General features: G+C 45.1%; 1 non-coding gene across 1 annotated transcript; it reads left to right on the forward strand.

Annotated features, from left to right (window-relative positions):
- The first annotated feature begins 7376 nt into the window (after positions 1-7376).
- trnar-ucg (transfer RNA arginine (anticodon UCG)) lies at positions 7377-7465 on the forward strand. Its single transcript is given in 2 exon segments — positions 7377-7413; positions 7430-7465. It is a non-coding gene; the product is annotated as a tRNA-Arg (tRNA).
- Positions 7466-7966: the final 501 nt, after the last annotated feature.

A 7966-nucleotide genomic window follows, 5' to 3' on the forward strand; every position in this document is an offset into this window, starting at 1 on the left:
GATCCCCATTTCTCTCCGTTCAAAGGAATAAACACCCAGCCTGGCCAAATTCATCGCATAATTCTGCCCTTCCAGACCAAGTAGCATCCCAATAAAACCTTTCTACACTACTTCCCGTCGAATCATTATATTCCAAGAACAGAGTGACAATGCTCTTATGATCCGGGTACTGAGGAAGATGGTTATAATGAGAGAGGCTTGATGGTGAGAGGCCGTTGTAGGGCTGGAAATGGCCAAGGGTGGGAGCACACCATATAATGGGTTCAACAGTATTGTATGGGGTTTGCCCCAGCTCCCTCTATATCTATTATATTCCCGTCTGCGCATCCCAGTGTCCAACACGGACACTCTGCTGATGTGGGGGAGATTATCCTGTGCACGGTTATTTTCCACAGGATACTCCCGGGTACGCAGTTCGTCTCTGCAGCTGTCCTGGGCCTTGTTTGCACATGGAGATAGTTCCTATAAATTCAGCTTAATACTTATTCAAAGGGACGCCGGGTAATTGCATAAGGAGAGATGGGAATAGATAATGTGACGGTCACTTGACAGGAGGTGGTTAAAGGAGCTGGTGCAGATCACAAACACAGGCTGGGTCTGTTAGGTTTGAATGGGCTGTTACTGCGTGAGAACATTTATTAAAATTGATTATAAATTCCTTCCCCACGACGCAGTCCGTTGCCACGGTTGATCCACCGATGATCTTGCTTCGAGCATTTAGAAATTCCCGCTGCCTATTATCGTTTCCATAGGTCATTTCCCAATCAGAATCAGATATACTATCACTGACCTGCCCGTCGTAAATGATTTCATTTGCGACAGCAGTATTTACCGATGTGGTGTTTGTTACCGGACGTTGTCAGACTGAGAACGATGGAGTCACCATCGGGAAGTCAGGGCCAACATCTGGTTAAAAGCCACACGAACATTGAGCACCATGGAGACACGAGCGGCTCCAGATGCGGAAATCAGAATCGAAAGTAACGAATTGCTGCAGGAACTCAGCCGGTCAGGCAACTAAGGTGTGCGGGGGGGATGGACAGTGAATATTTTGTGTCCAGACTCTTCCCCAACGCTTTGAACAACCAATACAAATGAGGCTGAGGTGAAAGTGGACTGGGGGAGGCGTGAATTCCCTTTTGATATCACTGCTGCCCAGCCCCGTTCACTTTATCATACTGAAAGTAAATACTCCAACCATTCCCTCCAAGTCCCTGAGGTTACCACCCGAGATCCCCCTTTCACTTTAGACTGGAACATAATAAAATAGTTGCAGCCTTAAGCTATTCAGCCCATCAAACCAGTCCTGCCAGTCGATACTATCAATAAATCTTTAGCATCTCACAACTTCTCTCCTGTTCCGGGCCCACAATGTTCTAAATTCCACAGTCTTTGAAAATGTATCCCCTTCCTCATTATGTACAACCAGTGATCTAATCTCAGCAGACCTCTAAGGGAGAGAATTCCAGCCATTCACTCTTTCCTGTGGGACGAAATTGCGATCAACCTCAGTTGTAAATCATCCCCATTTTGTCCTCTTGTTGAAAGCTCTATTGCAAATGGAAACATATCCCTTGGGTGCTGGCTAAGTGGAGATTACACGGAATCCCCGGGATCTCCGGCGTTTAACTTGGATGTTCCAGTTTCCTACAACATCCCAAATCTATGTGTGATTTTCTTTTATTTTATGTGTCTCTTCAAATGTAGGTGAGCGGTTGAATGTGGATGAGAACAAGTGGGAATGTAAGGGGAATATAAAGGTATATTTAGTTTTAAATAGTCCTTGATGGCAATGATGAAGTTAACAGGTTGAAGAGCCTATTTCCATGTTGTATATTTCTCTGCCTTCCTCTCAACATCCACCCTGCTGTGTCCTCTCAGGTTCTGTCTGGTTCAAATAGATCACACCTCATTCTATAATCTTCAGCCATTCGTGACAGGACAACACCTTTGATCCAGGAATTCGCTGAGGTAATATCTTCTGGACTGCCAACGTGAATGTATTCTGTCTCAAATAAGAGATTCAGAACCGTGCATAGCGGTCGAGGTGTGGCTGTGCTAATACTCGGCACAGTTGTATTTACAAACTCCTGCCCTGTTGTAATAAATACCATTGTGCAATTTTCTGCCTTAACTGCTGATGCACCATCATACTAACTATTCTATTTCTCAGACGCAAGAACATCTCAATCCCTTTGAATTTCACTTACGTGTAATCTTCTCTACTTCATTCTTCTTCCCTCACATTTTCCATCATTACCCTCCATGTACCGACTTCTTATTTACTCTTTCTATCTATCAGTAAGCAAGTCAAAACTTGCGCTTTGCAACCGGCCCTCTCGCCTCTTTCGAGTTGTCAGCAAACTTGGAAACACACTCTCATGCTTACAAGTGGAAAACCAGACGATGTCAGTTTCGGGTACCGGCCTCATCGAAGCGACGAAACCCGGGCCGGAAACCGTATCGAAGTAACAGAGAGCGAGAATTGACCCAGGGTTTTGTCGAATTAAGAAACTGGACAGATCGAAATGGCCCGTTGTCGGAGTCATGGACGAGGGATTATCCGGCTCTGTTCGCTTCTCCGCGGGGTTTGCTGGTCTCTGTGCTGGCCTGAGGCTGTGAACTGCAACCAGTGGACTTCAAGTCCAGCTACAGTGATGCCTAACTTTGTGACCTTTAGTTCTGAATACTGTTTTCGTGATTTTATTTTTGTACGATTTTTTTCTCTCTCTCTGCACACAAGCTGTTTGACAGCCCTCTTCTGTTTTAATGTGTTTCGTTGGGTTTCTGTGCTTCGTGGCTGCCGGTACTGAGATGAATCTCAAGGTTGTATAAAGTCTGCACTCATTGATAATAAAAGATGTGACAGACGCAGAGAGAGGGGGAAAGCGAAACTAATCGTCATCGCACGTTGTGTCGACATTCACGCCAATCTTCGTTCCCCAAGATATTGTAGAGACTTTTGCAGTGATCCTTACAGAAAGACAATATTGTCAAATAGCTTCGAAACTTGGAAATGTCATTCCACTCTTTAAGAAGGGAGTGAAGCCAAAGAGAGAATATCAGACTGTTAACCTGACCTTAGTGTTTTGGATGATCTTGCAGTCCATTATTAAGGATGAAGTTTCGCGGTACTTCGAGCCAGATAATAAAATAGGCCTAAATCAGCACGGTTTCCTAAGGGATAATCTAGCCTGACAAATTGTTTGGAATTCATTGAGGAAATAACAGGCATAATAAACAAAGTCGAGACACTGAATGTTGTTTACTTGGATTTTCAGAAGGTCTTTGACAAAGCAAAGCACATGAGTCAGTTAAAAATGATGAACGTCCCTCAGTATACAGCAAAGATACCGCCATAGATAGACGAATCGCTGATTGAGTGGAGCCAAAGAGTGAGAATTTCTGATTGGATGCTGGTGACTAGAAACATAGAAACATGGAAAATAGGTGCAGGAGCAGGCCATTCGGTCCTTCGAGCCTGCACCGCCATTTATTATGATCATGGCTGATCATCCAACTCAGAACACAGCCCCAGCCTTCCCTCCATACCCCCTGACCCCCGTAGCCACAAGGGCCATATCTAACTCCCTCTTAAATATAGCCAATGAACTGGCCTCAACTGTTTCCTGTGGCAGAGAATTCCACAGATTCACCAATCTCTGTCTGAAGAAGATTTTCCAAATCTCGGTCCTAAAAGGCTTCCCCTCTATCCTCAAACTGTGACCCCCTCGTTCTGGACTTCCCCAACATCGGGAACAATCTTCCTGCATATAGCCTGTCCAATCCCTTTAGGATCTTATACGTTTCAATCAGATCCCCCCTCAATCTTCTAAATTCCAACGAGTACAAGCCCAGTTCATCCAGTCTGTCTTCATATGAAAGTCCTGCCATCCCAGGAATCAATCTGGTGAACCTTCTTTGTACTCCCTCTATGGCAAGGATGTCTTTCCTCAGATTAGGGGACCAAAACTGCACACAATACTCCAGGTGTGGTCTCACCAAGGCCTTGTACAACTGCAGTAGTACCTCCTTGCTCCTGTACTCGAATCCTCTCGCCATAAATGCCAGCATACCATTCGCCTTTTTCACCGCCTGCTGTACCTGCATGCCCACTTTCAATGACTGGTGTATAATGACACCCAGGTCTCGTTGCACCTCCCATTTTCCTAATCGGCCACCATTCAGATAATAATCTGTTTTCCTATTTTTGCCACCAAAGTGGATAACTTCACATTTATCGACATTAAATTGCATCTGCCATGAATTTGCCCACTCACCCAACCTATCCAAGTCACCCTGCATCCTCTTAGCATCCTCCTCACAGCTAACACTGCCACCCAGCTTCGTGTCACCCGCAAACTTGGAGATGCTGCATTTAATTCCCTCATCCAAGTCATTAATATATATTGTAAACAACTGGGGTCCCAGCACTGAGCCTTGCGGTACCCCACTAGTCACTGCCTGCCATTCTGAAAAGGTCCCGTTTATTCCCACTCTTTGCTTCCTGTCTGCTAACCAACTCTCCACCCACACCAATACCTTACCCCCAATACCGTGTGCTTTAAGTTTGCACACTGATCTCCTGTGTGGGACCTTGTCAAAAGCCTTCTGAAAATCCAAATATACCACATCCACTGGTTCTCCCCTATCCACTCTACTAGTTACATCCTCAAAAAATTCTATGAGATTCGTCAGACATGATTTTCGTTTCACAAATCCATGCTGACTTTGTCTGATCATTTCACCGCTTTCCAAATGTGCTGTTATCACATCCTTGATAACTGACTCCAGCAGTTTCCCCACCACCGACGTTAGGCTAACCGGTCTATAATTCCCCGGTTTCTCTCTCCCTCCTTTTTTAAAAAGTGGAGTTACATTAGCCACCCTCCAATCCTCAGGAACTAGTCGGAATTAGGGCCGCATCTTTTCAGCTTATTTGTCAGTAATCGGGATGGTGAAATTCCTGGCTTTGCGGCCAATCCAAACATAGGTTGAAGGGCAGGTAGCCTTCAGCAAGCACAAAGTTTGCAAAAGGTCTTAGATACATGAAGAGAATGGACAATAAAGGGACGGATGGACAACACTGTTGGGAAATGTATGGAATTGCACTTTGTCAGAAGCAATAAAGCAGAAGACTATTTTCTAACCGGAGACAAAATCGGAAAAGAAGAGGTGTAACAGGAGTTCGGAGACCTTGTACAGAGTCTCGAGATTCTAATTGCCAGTTTGAGACGGTAGTAAGTAGGGCAAAGGCAATGTCAACATTTATTTCGAGAGAACTAAAAAATAAAAACAAATGTGTAAGGTTTTGGTGGGACCGCAGGTGGAATATGGTGAACGGTTTGGGTCTGTTATGTAAAACGGATGTGCTGGCCAGAGGACGGTCACGAGACTGGTGCCCGGAATAAAAGAGTTACGCATGAGGAATATTTTAGGATCGTGGGACTTGGGCGCTGGAATTTGGAAGAATGAGTCGGGGATCTCATTGAAATCTATCGGATATTGACAGGTCGAGTTAGAATAGACATGGAGAGCATGTTGATGTAGTACTAGAGTCGAGGGCCAGCGGGTACAACTTCAGATAAGGAAGTCCCTTCAGAAAAGGGACGAAAGCAATTTCTGTAGCCAGGAAGTTATGGATTTGTGGAATTTATTGTCACGGGTAGCCGTGAAGGACAAGTCATTGGGCATACTTAAAGTGGCGGTTGAGGAGGTGGACAGGTAGTAAGGGTGTCAAGTTGACGAGGAGAAGGCAAGGGAATGGGGTTGAGACGGATAATATGTATGACCACAGGGCTATAAGACATTGAAACAGAGTTAGGTCATCTGGCCCATCGAGTCTGCTCCTCCATTCAAACATGGCTGATCCTTTTTCACCCTTCCTGAACTCCAATTCCCGGCCTTCTCCCCGTAAACCTTTGATGCCGTGTCCAATCAAGAACCAATCTTTTTCTGTCTTAAATACACCCAACAACCTGTCGTCTACAACTGTATGTGGCAACAAATTCCACAAATTCACCACACGCTGTCTAAACACATTTCAACACCTCTCTGTTTTGAAAGGGCGTCCCTCTATCCTAACGCTGTGCACTCATGTCCTAAATTCTCCCACCATGGCAAGCATCATGTCCACATCTACTCTGTCTAGGCCTTTCAACATTCGAATGGTTTCAATGGATCCCGCCCCCACCCCATCCTTCCGAATTCCAGCGAGTACAAATCCAGAGCCGTCATACGGTCCTCGTGTGATAACCCTTTCATTGTTGGAATCAACCTTGTGAATGTCCTTTGGAATCTCTCCAATGCTAGCACATCTCTTCTGAGTTGAGGGACCCAAAACTGCTCACAATTCTCAAGGTGAAGCCTTAGCCGTGATAGAATGGCGGAGAAACATTGATGAGCCGAATAGCCTAATTCTGCTCCTATATCTTGTGGTATTGAGGCAAATTTGGTGATAAACTAATGATGAATATTGTTTTTCATGACTCACATAACAAATGGTCTGGCATCCCTGTGCCAAAAGTTGCAGGCTTGGATGTTTTAAGGTGACAGCCTCACCAAATGGTCTCCTAGATAACACGTCGCGACGAGGATTGGATTCGAACACCTGCTTGCAGAGCACAATGGATTAGCAGTGCATCGCCTTATCCTCTCGACCACCTCGTCTGTTCCTTTCTCTCTTGTGAAGTGCTGTACCAAAACGATCAATTCCGTGCTCTGTAACTCTGAGAAGCACTGAGCGTTGTGAATTGTAAAATGAGAAAAAGTTACGTTCAATTAAATAAAATTTCAGTAGCTTTCTTATCATATTTCTTGATTTCAAGTAAACCTGCATAGGAATTTGTCACCGGGTTCTAGAATGGCGACTTTCCCTGTATCGGGCAAATGCAATAACCTGATAGCCACCACATTACTGACACGCTGAAGGGCACGCCCAGTTGTGCACAGCAGCAGATCCGAGCACCCTAACGCTTAACCGACACAAACACATGGCTGCTCGGTTCCGGAATACCAAACCAACGGCTGAAATATCTAAAAGGAAATCGAGTTCACTTTACCAATAATGTTTTGAACAAGGTGTACCATTGTCACTGATTCCAATCACAGAATATAACGCCGCCGCAAAAGTCAGTGGTGTTTCCCTTTGAAAATTCATTTCTGTATGACAGAAACAGAATATTGAATTTAAATGAACAGGCTAAAGCAGGAATGAATGGAAAGATATTCACAACAATGGTCTAATATTCACCTGGGATGAAATCACTGCGTGCCAGTACTTTTAGCTCGGTCAGGAAATAATTCTACAGGTGGAAACTGCTTGCAGCAGTCAGCATGTTCCCCATGTTTTACTCTTGGCATTTCTCACATAATACGGCCGTGTGGCCTAATGGATAAGGCGTCTGACTTCGGTGTTCGATTGGAAGCCATCAGAAGATTGCAGGTTCGAGTCCTGTTACAGTCGTTTACCAAACCGGCGGTATCTGTTCCATTCTGTCTCTCACTCCCTGTCTCTCAATTCCGCCTGGGGGTTAATCGGAGTACACCACCCTCATGGAAAATATAATGCCACGTCTTTGTTATACGCATCATATAATATGTGTTTAAACTGTGGAGTATTTCTGCCAACATTTTCATAAACAATTCACTGGAGATTCTCAGACGTTTGGGAGGAGTTGCTGCTGGGAAAGTGAAGTTTATTTCACATTCAGCTCCGTCTCCGAGCCCGCCTTTGCGGACTGAATTGCCAGACGGTATATTCTCCTGTCGCCAACCCTCCTCCTCTTCTTGGACACAGCGCGCTGGTTTTCTGCCTGCTCTGGGATATCTTCATCACTAATTGCCGACTAGACATCAACCGCCTCAACATCAGGAATCCTCACCGCTCCGCGAAACTTGCCCTCCAATTTCTCAGCCCAGTCCCAAAGTTTCCATCCAACCCGCTGACAAAGTGCTGCCGTTGTAG

This window comes from Mobula birostris, chromosome 3 (assembly GCF_030028105.1).
Source record: "Mobula birostris isolate sMobBir1 chromosome 3, sMobBir1.hap1, whole genome shotgun sequence".
NCBI classification, from domain to species: domain Eukaryota; kingdom Metazoa; phylum Chordata; class Chondrichthyes; order Myliobatiformes; family Myliobatidae; genus Mobula; species Mobula birostris.